Below are 3,611 nucleotides of genomic sequence, written 5' to 3' on the forward strand. Positions count from 1 at the left end.
TAACCATCACAGTTCAAGAAAACAAGCTGCCCCTTTCCTACGAGTGCAAGTCTTACAGAACAAGAGCAACACAAATTAAATCTCTGACAACAATTCCTGTGTGCACACAGACTCATGGCGTGATTCTTGGCAGAAAATGATATTTGATTGGCAATTTCAAAGCACATTTACTACTGTGGTAGAGCAAGTGATAATTACTGTAACAGCCTGACACATTTTCCTTATGTGATTCTAGGCACAAAACAGTATTCCTGGGTGATACCAGTGCACCTTAACTTATGGTGAAGACATACTCCATAATATCTTACAAGTTCAAGGCAGTTAAATATCTTCCAAAACATAAAATGTAAAACACAACTTTAAAAGAAGAAACACATTTCTATTATTTATATCAAAATACACCACATACATCCCCTCTCAAATTCATAACTCACCTTTAAAAGTAGTTAGTTGAGAAAGAAATGTGCCACTCACACAGCAGATTATCAGAGCCAGAATCTCTGAGCTGTACTCCTCTCACCAAAACCACTAAATGGCAAAATGTCCCTCTCTTTTTTCACACATATACATGTTAACTTCAAATCACATTGGTTCACACATTTTTTTAAATGGAAACACACATTTCTATTGGTTGCAAATTTCAACCCTTTCCAAATGATTCCTACCCCCAACATGACTTCTGCCTGCTACCATAGCAATAGATCATGGAACACTGGTGTGAGCAGAGAGGTCAGAAGTTCAGCACAGAATGTTTCTAATCCAAAGAGCAAGAGTGCTTGACTTTTCAAACCTAACAGCATGTCCAAAGTAATCTTCTGTGGGAACACATTTTTCTGAACCAATACAAAACATGCTTTTAAAAATTTAAACATACAGCCTAGTTTTTAGTGTTGTATGGTCTGAAACAGCCAATGAGTTCTTTTTATTAAAAAAAGTATGTAAGCCTCCATTTTACAACTATCTTTCTTTTCATATTGCCATTCTACTGAAAGACACCTTCTGAGTGCATCCAGATCTCCTTGAAAGATGTTCACAGTGTGGATTGTAGGTCATAGCTATGTCTACTGGAGTGAAAAGTATGCAGAAAAAAAGAGGTATTGTGAAAGACCTTGCTTTGCCAAATGTAGACATTAAATGGATTGGTCAGAGAGGGTTAAAGTGGCACCAATTAATGCCTTTGGTGAAATCCTTTCTACATCTCCCACAGCCTGACCTTATAATTGTGCACTGTGGTGGAAATGACCTAGGCACTTTAACTGGGGTAGGTCTGGAAATGCTTGTTAAGGACACCTTTGTGCAATTGATGTCACTTTTTCCACAAACTACCTTTTTTATATTCTAATATATGCCAAAGGCAAAAGTGGAAGTTGGAACTGGTCCAACCAATATTGTCCGCAGTTTGAGAAAGCAAAAAAGCACGTCATTAAGTCTGTTTCTGCTTTCCTCAAAGACTATGGTATGGGTTCTATATACCACAACAACTTGCGTTACAACATGCAAGGCATTTATAGAGGAGACGGTGTTCATTTCACAGATGAAGGGAACAGAGTCTCCCTCTTGAACTTTAGACTCTGCATCGGTACTTACTTGTAGGTACAAAAAAACACTCAATGAACACAACGGCTCTTTTTAGAGCCAACCAACATCTAAACTTGATTTTTGATTCTATTATTTTAATGAATTTTTTGGCACTGTGCGCGCACCGCGCAATATTTATAAAATTTGTTCGGTTTTTTTTGGGACCTTAGGGGTCTTTCATGGTCCCCCTGAGAAGGCCTAGGGGGTCAGGGGCTCTCTACCCTGCCCCCTTTTCATGTTCTCCACTTGTGTTTTTAGCTCTCTTCTGCCTCTAAAACTCAAAATGGCGGCTGGGGGGTGCGCGCACCGTGAGCGCACCCCGTGATTTTTTGAAAAAAAAAAAATCTTTTTTTCACCCTTCGGGGTCCTTCAGGGACCCCCTGACAAAGGCTAGGGGGTCAGGAACAGTCTACCCTGCCCCCTTTTCACATTCTCCACCTTTCTTTTTCACTGCCACACACAAAAACACTTCCTGATTTCGACCGATTCGAATGTTGACTGACATCTAACCACCAATCAGAATTACGCTTGCGCACATTTGGTGCGCGCACGGTGCGCGCATATAGATATTTATGTACTTTTAACTGCAATTTTCTCAGGAACTACTGAAAAGATTGACACCATATATGCAAAAGGCACATGCCTGACCTGAGGACTACCTCTTTGCCAAATTTCAAGTAATTCTGTTCAGCCTTTCGGGCTATACCTTCGACTAAAGGTCCTATGGGAAATTGCATGGGGAAAACGTGTTTTGGGACCCCCCTTTTTTCTCAGCCCCCGCTTGACGAATCACCCCGAGGCTTTAAGGGTAGGAGCTGAGCGGAGCGCCCCATTAGTTTTGAAAATTTCACGAGGATTCGTCAACCAGCGCCAAAGTTATTCAAAATAGAATTTTCAGATTTCCTATGGGAACTCGGTCCTAACTATAACTATCTACTGGCGACCGCCAGTAGATAATATGTATGTGTATATATATATACATACATATATAAACATATATATAGTGTACATATCTCATTGTGAGATCTGATTGGCTGTCAGTACTTCATCCAAGAAGTGTTGACAGCCATCTTGGGACCAATATACATGATAGCACCTCATTAAAAAGCATTGCAGTTAATAGAAGGTTTTAAGACTTTAGTTACAATATAAATCATTTGTTGATGGTACCATACTCATTTTAGGAATTGTGGTGTGTTCTAAGGTGATTTTACCATGTGAAAAAGCCTTCTGCTGTGATATCACGAACCATGTTTGAGAGAAAACTATTTTCTCATACTTTTCCCACAGAGGTTTGGAAGGTGATCTATAAGCTAAACTGAGAGCATATTTTCTGTAAATTCACATTATCTTTCTCAGTCATGTAAGAATGAATTCTGACATTCTCAGTAAAACATGTACATCCAACAAGGGCAGACTGTCAGTTGATTCCTTTGTGTTCTACTGCAGCTTCCCAGAGTGCTCTAAAGAACAACTAGAGCGCTAACAGTCTTACTTATGACAAAAGTATGGCACACCTGAAGCCATCTTGATTGGAATAAAGTGGTAACACTTAAAACATTTAATTTACAAAGGAACAAAATGAGGGGGTTCATTTTGCCATATAAATTATGATTAGTGCTGCAGAAAGAAAAACTAGGGCACATTTTGACTTCTGAAATCCTCTTTTATTTCATAAAAACATCCTGACATGCAGACTGAAACATGCACTTTGAATACCAGCAGCAGACTTGCCTGGTGAGCAGTAGCTTTACTACAGTGATCTAATCAGCAACTAGAGTGCTAACATTCAGAATTTATGGAAAATGTGTGACACATCTGAATGCCTTCTTGATGGAATCAAAGTAAAAAACTGAAAGTATTACCTACTGAGGAGACTGCAGTAAATGAGGAAATTAGGAAACTTCATAACAAATAAATCTCCCAAGATGGCCACCAGAGACAAAAGAGCCCAAATGTAGCCCAAATATCACCCAGATGTAGCCCAAGTATAGCCCAATGACAGAATGTCCTAGAGTGTTCTTAAGAACAAC

Source organism: Triturus cristatus, chromosome 6 (assembly GCF_964204655.1).
Source record: "Triturus cristatus chromosome 6, aTriCri1.1, whole genome shotgun sequence".
Lineage (NCBI taxonomy): Eukaryota > Metazoa > Chordata > Amphibia > Caudata > Salamandridae > Triturus > Triturus cristatus.